Source organism: Xiphias gladius, chromosome 12 (assembly GCF_016859285.1).
Source record: "Xiphias gladius isolate SHS-SW01 ecotype Sanya breed wild chromosome 12, ASM1685928v1, whole genome shotgun sequence".
NCBI classification, from domain to species: domain Eukaryota; kingdom Metazoa; phylum Chordata; class Actinopteri; order Istiophoriformes; family Xiphiidae; genus Xiphias; species Xiphias gladius.
The window spans coordinates 14,927,891-14,928,254 of NC_053411.1; positions in this window are offsets into that span (position 1 = coordinate 14,927,891).

A 364-nucleotide genomic window follows, 5' to 3' on the forward strand; every position below is an offset into this window, starting at 1 on the left:
AGCTCCACGGTTAAGGTGGACTTTGCTGTAAAGGTTTAGCTAGTCCAGCAAGTTCACCTCAGACAGTTAAGCTGTACACATTGTCTTTTCCTGCTTGAGGAGTCCATTAAGAACTGGATGGGTGTATTGTGTAAGTGTGGTATTTAGCAGAATGATAACGGAAATAACCATGTTGACAATGTCATTGAGCTCACTGGAGGCCTAAATTGTTCCACAGAGAAATAATGTGGTCTCTGGCAACAAAACAAAGGCTCCAGGAAGGAAATCTGTCTTCCCCTGTTAAATTCAGGACCTCCAGGAACCCTCCATTGAGCTCTGATAGTGGAATGTGGAGCAAGATGTCAGCACAAGAGAAACACAATTC